The following is a 9,295-nucleotide window of genomic DNA, read 5'->3' on the forward strand; positions in this document are numbered from 1 at the left end:
ACCTGAGCAAAACCAAGTTTTGCTCATAAATAAGCATACAATGCATCACAGGAACACAGAAGGGTAGAATACCCTGTTTGTATCATCATTTGGCTATCAGCCATATGATGCAAGCAAAACCAGGGTAAAACTATTAGGAATGGATCCAAGGGAACACTGATCAAGCCAACAGTATTAAGAAAAGGACTTAACCAGGGAAATCCAGCAAGGAACTAATCCCTATTTAGCTACCCAGATTCACCTAGCAACACACAGCTAGCAAAGCCATCAGATTAATGGACAGATATATGTCCAGTATGATTTCAACATCAAATGATCTGGCAGTCTATGAAGGACTACCAAGATTAGTGCACAGAAGCATCCATGAGGTAGGAGCAACCATTTCTAAGCAGACAGAGCCTGCTAGGGTCACAACAGCTACCCAACCACATAGGAAATTCACCAAAGCATCACATCATTATCCAGAAGGATTCAGTATGAGCTAGGGTTCCCAACCAGTGGTTGGCATCCCTCTAGCTACATCAAATTCATCCATATGATCATTACTGATAAACAGTTCACATCATTTATCCATCTAGTAAAGTAAGGAATTACAGATAAATGAAACAGTAAAGTAACTAAAGCACCAACATCTTGCCAGTGAACCAATGGCTCACTGCAAGCATCAGGTGATGCTTGGGTAAGCACTAGCACACACCAGCACAAATACAAGTGTCACACAGACACCAGGTGAAGCACCAGTAAGGCACAGGCAACAAGCAAGTGATGATCAATTGATCATCAGGGCCTGCTAAAGCATGCCAGGGCAGGCTAGAGTCAAACACTGGAATTCCACATGAATTCTATGAATTAAACAGCCACATATAAGCAACACTAGTATTACAGACTAGCACATAACCATTTTATGGTCATAACCGGAAACGAGATCATCAAGGAATTGATTTATATGAACAACAATTCAGCAAGGACAAACCTACTATAAGCCAGGACTCACTAATCATCACATAAATAACAATGCCTCTTGCTAAACAGCAAGAACCACTCACAGTAATGAACCAGGGGAGCTAGAGCTTATTACAGCACAAGTAAGCAAGCAATAACAGTGGCTGGTGATGCTCAGATAAGCATCTAGCCAAATAATAACATGTATAACCCAAGGATGAGCAGAGCCAAGAACCAAAGGAAGCACACGCCACAGCAAGGTTAGCACAAGCATCAGAGCAGCATAGCAGCACACGCACACACAGCAAGTTAGGCGCAGCGGTAGCACAGCTAGAATCATGGCAAGCAGCACACAGCAATAAGAGTAGCTGCAGTGGCAGCAAGGCATGGCGGCATCTCCATCAGGAGGAGGGCCATGGCCAGAGCTGCTGGAGGAAGAAGAGGAGAAGGCAAGAATGAGAGAGAGGAGAGGATTGAAGGAGGCGTACCTGGAGCAGCAGCGCAAGGCGTGCCATGGCGGCACGGCGGCATGGGCCACCCACGGCAGCGCCAAGCCGCGCCTGGCCTGGCGACGCCGAGCGTGGACGCCCCACGGCAACACCACAACAGCACCACGGCAACACCACAGTGGCACCACGGCGGCGCCATAGCACCTGGAGCGTCGGCGGCGACAAGAACGCCGAGGCACTCCACGCCAGGAGATCAGAGGCGAAGGGGGCGAGGCGAGCAAGCGGCGCAGCACGAATCGCCGCGGAGGATCTGAATCGCCGTCGAGTGGCGGTTCAGATGCGCCACATCTCGCCGGCGGCGATGGCCGGAGTCGGCCGGAATAATTCAGCGAAAGGGCGGCGACGCGTGCGTCGCCAGAGCTCAGAGGGTTAGGGTTAGCGCGTGCGCGAGAGGAAGGGGACGGATGCGTCCGACCGAGCCAGACGAACGGCTCGGGTTAGGGTTAACCCACTGGGCCACCCTGACAGGTGGGCCCAGGGGCAAAAAGGACCTTTTACAAATTTAACAAAAGTATGAAACTTTGAAATTCAATAGAAAATTATTAAAAGCTCTTAAAATAACTTAAAAATATGAAAAATGATCAGCATAAAATTCTCTATTTAAATAAAATGTCAAAGAGAATTTTGAAAGACAATTATGAATAAGTCCTATTTTGATGATTTAAATAAACATTTAAATCACACACCTAATTTTCTATAAATAAAATTAAGTCCATTAATGTATTTGGACTTTAAAAACACCTTGACAACATTTCAAGGTTGAATTTTATTTAGAATGGAGTATCCTCAAATTATTCTTAGTATTAACCTCTTACATGAAATAATAACGACATCGGAAGGGGGGAACAAACCCTAAAAATGGAATCATGCATAATTGCTTCTTTAACCATTGCCCTTATCGGACAATGATGCTATTTTTCAGAACAAGAGGACAAGGGTCAGTCCACACCTTCCAACTGCAAAACTTTGCAGTGTTCAGGCAAGTTCATCACTTGCTCATGTCATTTGAGTATTTTTATCAAATTACTTGCAAAGTACTATGGTTATCACTATTGCATAAAAACCAAAACCACTACTTTCATAACTATGAATATGACTATGTGGTGGGCAATGGAACCATGGATTGTGTTGATATGGTGGAGGTTCCGTTGCACGGGTTTATATCCATTTAGGATTAAACAACAAATGTCGCCAGTGATTCTTGTGCCGTAATACCCGTGTTAACCATAAGATCCGGAGTGGGACGGAGTAGTCAAAAGTGTTTCCACCTCTCGTTCATCAACGGATGCTCATTACCGGGTGCTCATGATCTTGCGAGACTTGATGCAGGGGTGGGAACCCGTAGAAGTCCCAACGGTAATGAGGTCTATGATGGGTTGCATCTGCCGGCGTAGGAATGTATGGTAGAGCCCTGCATTGACGTCGTGGTCGGAGTCCACCCTAAAATATATGGGAATAATGGGGCCGGCGTGGACCCAGGGTCGGAGTATGCAACAAAGGGTGGGTGTTCGAGGTAGCGGAGGAACATGATTGGCTAGACCTTATACCGGGCCTCACACCGAAGGAAGTGTGGACGGGAAAGCTGCCCGGTTGGCACCAAGGTTAAGATCTCTTATGGGTAAAGCAACACACCTCTGCAGAGTGTAAAGAAATGTGACCTGTCACTCCCTGTTCCGGGATTGAGGAGGCTGAACGCGGCCGGAAAGGAGCTCCATGAAGTTCTAGTAAACCGGTGAAGGCTGACGGACATAGCTCTTTGAAATAAAAGCAATCTCTTGAAGAAATGTTTATCAAAAACTTGCATTGGTATTAGACTTTCTAGTCTAATATCGTAGCTAGTGCATTAAACACCTCTTATCTATAATGAACTTGTTGAGTACGCTCGTACTCATACCACTCTTAAATCCCATGCTTAGATTGTCTGAATCGTCTGGAGGAGGACTACGACAACAATGATGGAGCCGAGATCATCGGCTACGAGGAACCAGACCTCTCAGGAGGAGTTGAAGGCGTAGACTACCTCATCGTCTATGGATCCGGGGAGGCCTCCGGAGGAGAACAAGCCTAGAGATATCTGATAGTAGTAGTAACCGAGCAGCCCGAACTCTTAGTATTTAGCTGCTCGAGGAAATAAATGTTTAGTTTAATGAAACTCTGGTATTGTAAGTTAAGTTGGGTTCACCTCGAACCCAGGAGTATTCCTCTTAGGACCCAAGAGGAGCTCCAAGACGACATGTGTATGTTAATTGTAATAATATGTGAATGAGTTATGGACCCTGCTATGTTCTGTTGTACTACTCTGAGGGATGTAATATTTGCGAAATGGTACTTCGTGAATGTTATATCAATGACTGGCATACTACAACATGCAGTGGTATGCAGGGTCACCACAGTTGGTATCAGAGCAAAAGCTTTGACCTTAGGTTGGAACCTAGTAAATGGGACCAAACGTTAGGAGTCAAATAGGATTAGTAAAGAATTCTCTAAAAATATGGTGTATATTCAATTGAGAATACAACAATCATATCTTTTAGTGCGATAATTCTTTATTATCTCTATTATGATGCATTATTACTAATCTTATAATCTTTCTATTTCTACAGCCAACATGGCAAGTTCACGACCGGGAAGAAATGTAAAAGTTATGGATTCCACACTGAACGAATACCAAGGAGGACTTGCTGATATCCTACGAGCCATGTTACTGGAATTTGGGTGCGATCCCCAGATTCCAGTAAAGAAGTACATGTTTTATGATGGTCCGGTGTTGGCCAAGTGCAGGGTAGGACTGCGACTTCCCGAATCTTTGGGAATGAGCGTAGTCATGCCAGCTGGAGAAGCGAGGACAACCAATACAGCTTACCATATAGCTGTTATGAGAGCCATAACCGACATACGGGAACATAAGACGAAGGAGCTTATGGATTCCGAGTTCTCCCATATTCCTCATAATCAGGAGGAAGAAGATCCCATGCTCAACCACTACAAATACGCCAAACGCAAACCCATAGCAGCGGCAAAATATATGGATAATAGCCGTAACTTCATATCATTACTCTTTCAGCTGAATCATCATCTGATAGGAGCAATTGATACGATGCTTGAGGAATTCACTGAACCCAAGGAGGAGAGTAGGGGGAAAGAACCTATGGAGAATGTAGTGCACACACCAGTTTATTCAGCTGGTGACTACATCAGCATTGATCCACTTGCACGTGAACCTACACCTGCTACACCTGGGAACTACCTGGGTAGTTCTTATGGGGGATACGAAGGCGGAGAGGAATCCGGAAACAACCAGCGTTCCGAGACTCCTATCGAGAATTCAAGGGGTTGGCGTTGGGGATCGGATACTGGAACTCATAGTACTTCTGTGTACTATGATGGAGAGATGAATGATGACGCAACAACCCAGAACCAGAGCTATCCTAGGAATGAAGGAGTGGATGGAGGATATCCGACACAAGTTGAGTCGGGTATGGGTTTTGGTAACCCTTATGGTGGGGCTATAGGAGAGTACACCCGATGGGTGGACTATGATGCACTCAACGATCAGTTTGTGAACACTGATTTCTCTTTAGGATCATCATCCGATTCGGATTACAAGCCAACGGGGAGACCTTATGTTCCAGGGTCTATCAGGAGGACGACACGTTCGACCGGATGGAAGCCTGGGATGTACCGGGAGTAAAGATCGACTAGAGTCCACCAAGGGAGGCGAGGCTATAATACACAAGTACCACGTGTATTATAGTTTGTAATATTTGTATAAATTTGTACATATACTTTAATAAGCGAGTTTGCATACTCACATCGACTTGAGTATTGTAATAAGACCACTTATGTATGTATATACAGGGTATATGTTTTGTATGATTTGGATTTGCTTCTTGATTTCCATTGCGTGACTAGTTCTGTGCACAACGTTGAGCTCAGAAAACTTGCGCATGGAGTAATTATGAGTATCATCTTGTGTTGCAGAACTAGGGGGATTATGTCGGGAACGTTAGGAAACGAGACTGAAGCGCAGCGCATGGAGCGCGAAGCAAAAGAAAAGGAAGAGGCTGAGGGTGCAGCCAGAGATCAGTTTCCACCACCACCACCACCTATGACGCAGCAAAACTTTATCCAGTACATGCAGCTGGTGGAGGAACGACAGCGTGTAACACTGGAGCAGCAGAACAAATTCTTTCAGGATTTGTTGCAGCAAAATAGGGTGGAGAGACCTGAGAACCAGGGAGTCACATTAGCAGACTTCCAAAACACCAAGCCGATATCTTTCGCATACGCGCCCGAGCCAATGGACGCGGAAGATTGGCCGATGGATACAGAGCGCAAGCTCAACACCGTTGGATGTAACGACCAAGAGAAGGTTCGTTATGCTACCCATCTGCTATGTGGACCTGCCGCATCATGGTGGGATAATATTGTAGACGTTTATCCGGCGAGAAAGGTATTCACCTGGGAGGAATTCACGAGGAAGTTCAGGGAATCTAATGTCCCTGAAAGTATTGTGGAACTGAAGCGTCGAGAATTCGAGAGTCTCGAGCAGAAGGACAAGGCAATCCTGACCTATGTCAGGGAGTTCTCTAAACTGTCCCGGTACGCTGTTGAGGAAGTCAACACCGAAGACAAGAAGGAAAAGAGATTTCTGAGGGGGTTAAGTCCCCAGTTCAAGGTACAGCTCCGTATGATGAGAGCAACGGAATTTCAAGAGTTGGTGGATGCAGCCATCACTCTAGAAGATGATTTCAAGCAACTACAGGAGGAGAAGAGGAAAAAGGCCAAGTTTGAGCCTAAGAGGTTTGTTAGTAACAAGCCTAATACTAGCTTGAGTTTCAAGCCCAGATACAACAACAACAACAACAACAACAACAACAACAGCAACTACTACGGTAGTAGGAAGAACCAAGCATTTCAAACTGCAAATCAAATAGTTTGCAGAAGCTGTGGAGGTACGGGGCATTTCTCCAAGGACTGTAAGAAACCCAGAATCATATGCTTCGGGTGCCGTGAGGAAGGACACATGCTTAGGGATTGCCCTAAGAATAGAAATAAAGGAGGTCAGTCAGGAGGAGGAGGAGGTCGAGGAGGAAACACCGGAGGCAACTGGAAGAATAAGAAGCCCTTCGGCAAGCTGAACTGTACCAGTCTGGAGGAGGTGGTCAACTCTGACTAGGCGGTGATAGGTACGCTCCAGATACTCACTCATCCTGGCAAAGTACTTTTTGATACTGGTGCAACTACATCATTCATTTCTCAACAATTCATCACCAAACATGGGATTAGTTGCACTAAGTTAGATACAACCATAACCATACTTTCTGCGGGGGGAACGATAGTAGTAACCCATGCCAAACAAAAACAAGTCATTATGATCAATAAGTGCGCGTTTGACGCGGACCTGTTCATTTTACCGATGAAGGACATTGATGTCATTCTTGGTATGAACTGGTTGGAAGCTAATGGAGCATTGATCGACTGTGTAAACAAGACGGTGTCATTGAAAAGTCCCGATGGAAGTAGAATGATTTACCAAGGCGACAAACATACACAGATTGAAGTTGAGCTACAGCTGAACAACATGAAGGAGGTGAAGTTAGAAGATATACCTGTAGTAAATGAATTCCAGGATGTGTTTCCTGCGGAGTTACCTGGTATGCCACCAGATAGGGAGATAGAATTTACTATCGACCTAATCCCAGGAACAGCCCCGATTGCTAAAGCACCATATAAGATGGTGCCTAAGGAGTTGAAAGAACTTAAGGAGCAATTGGATGACTTGGAACAAAAGGGATTCATTCAAGAGAGTGTTTCACCATGGGGATCACCTGTGATCTTCGTGGATAAAAGAGATGGAGGAAGAAGGATGTGCGGAGACTACAGGAATCTGAACAACGTCACAATCAAGAACAAGTATCCACTTCCAAGAATACAAGATCTATTTGATCAAGTGAGAGGCGCGGGAGTCTTTTCCAAGATTGATCTAAGATCGGGTTATCACTAGATAAAGATCAAGAAGGAGGACGTTCCGAAAACTGCCTTTGTCTCAAGGTATGGACACCATGAATACCTTGTAGTACCTTTTGGATTGACCAATGCCCCAGCAATATTCATGAATCTCATGAATAAGATTTTCATGCCATATCTAGACAAGTTTGTCATCGTATTTATCGATGATATCTTGATATATTCCAAGAACAAGGCTGAACATGCTGAACATTTGAGGTTAGTGTTGCAAACACTAAGAGAACATCAACTTTACGCCAAACTTAGCAAGTGTGAATTTTGGCTAGATCAAGTGGAATTTCTTGGTCATGTCATTAGCAAAGATGGAATCGCTGTCAACCCGAGTAAGGTAGCAGCAGTTCTAGAATGGGAAGCACCCAAGACTGTCAAGGAAATCCGAGGATTCCTAGGAATGGCAGGATATTATCGGAGATTCATTGAAGGATTCTCTAAGATAGCAGGACCTATGACAAAGTTGCTAAGGAAGAACACACCATTCGTGTGGTCCGAGGAGTGTGAAAAGAGCTTTCAAACTCTAAAAGAGAAACTCACCACGGCACCGGTGTTAGCGGTTCCTGAAGTTGGCAAGGACTACACCGTGTACTGTGACGCATCCAAACATGGATTGGGTTGCGTACTCATGCAAGATCGGAAAGTGATATCCTATGGATCGAGGCAACTCAGACCTCATGAAGTGAATTATCCAACACATGACTTGGAATTAGCAGCAGTAGTATTTGCACTCAAAACTTGGAGACATTTTCTCTATGGGGCTAAGTGTGAGCTCTATACAGATCATAAAAGCCTCAAATACTTCTTCACTCAAAAGGAACTCAACATGAGGCAGAAAAGATGGCTAGAATTGATCAAGGATTATGATCTGACAATCAATTACACACCAGGGAAGGCTAATGTTGTAGCAGACGCCCTGAGTAGGAAGAGTACTGGAGGAGTTGAACAAGAAAGATCACCGGAGTTGAGGAAGGAAATAAGTCAAGCCCAAATACAACTTTGGGAGAAGGAAGCCCATGAAGGATTATCGGCGTTGCAAGTAGCCAATGAGTTGAATGTCAACTTGAAGAATGAGATAATGATGGGTCAATTGGACGATCCATTCATTATAGAAGAGATGAGGAGAATAGATGAGGGAAGACCATCAGAATTTCATCGCGGAGAATCTGGATCTTTATGGTTCCAGAAGAGAATTTGCGTTCCGGATATTGCTGAAATTAAGGAAGTAATACTCCGGGAAGCTCATCAAACACCATATTCCATACATCCGGGAAGTACAAAGATGTACATGGACCTAAAGGAACTATTCTGGTGGAATAACATGAAGAGGGAGATAGCACAGTATGTGGCAGAATGCCATACATGCCAGCGAGTGAAGGCTGAACACCAGAGTCCGGCAGGAAAGTTACAACCTTTACCTATTCCAGAGTGGAAATGGGAGGAAATAGGGATGGATTTCATCACCGGACTACCCATGACCAATAAAAAGAAGGACATGATATGGGTAATCGTGGACCGGTTGACGAAAAGTGCACACTTCTTAGCGGTAAACCAGCAAGATAAAGGAGAGAAACTTATCGATCTTTACATTAAAGAGATCGTGAGTAAGCATGGAGTGCCAAAGAAGATAGTATCGGATCGAGGATCCGTGTTCACATCAGCATTCTGGAAGCAACTTCACGAAGCTTTAGGATCCAAATTGGATTATAGTACCGCTTATCATCCCCAAACCGGTGGACAAACCGAAAGAACCAACCAGATCTTAGAAGATATGCTTAGGGCTTGTGCCCTAGACTTCGGAGGATCATGGGAAGAACACCTAC

This window comes from Lolium perenne, chromosome 3, assembly GCF_019359855.2.
Source record: "Lolium perenne isolate Kyuss_39 chromosome 3, Kyuss_2.0, whole genome shotgun sequence".
Taxonomy (NCBI): domain Eukaryota; kingdom Viridiplantae; phylum Streptophyta; class Magnoliopsida; order Poales; family Poaceae; genus Lolium; species Lolium perenne.